Source organism: Apaloderma vittatum, unplaced genomic scaffold (assembly GCF_000703405.1).
Source record: "Apaloderma vittatum isolate BGI_N311 unplaced genomic scaffold, ASM70340v1 scaffold2865, whole genome shotgun sequence".
NCBI lineage: Eukaryota > Metazoa > Chordata > Aves > Trogoniformes > Trogonidae > Apaloderma > Apaloderma vittatum.
In genome coordinates this window covers 42022-42264 of record NW_009717473.1, presented here as the reverse complement: position 1 = coordinate 42264, position 243 = coordinate 42022, and positions in this window count along the sequence as shown.

Below are 243 nucleotides of genomic sequence, written 5' to 3'. Positions count from 1 at the left end.
TCTAGCCGAGAAGCGGGAGTGATGAGCAGCTGGGGGGTAGGCACCTGGCTGCCAGACAGGATCAAACCACTACAGTGACGTATCAGTTTTGAATGCAAGTCAATAATTCTCATGCAACAGAAATTATATGGAAATGCTTTATATTATTCCTTTGTGATTTATCTTCTACCATGCTTGAAATTTTTATTCTATTGGCAGCATTTGTATTCCACATCTCTGACACATTTTCTTTTATTTCTGTAG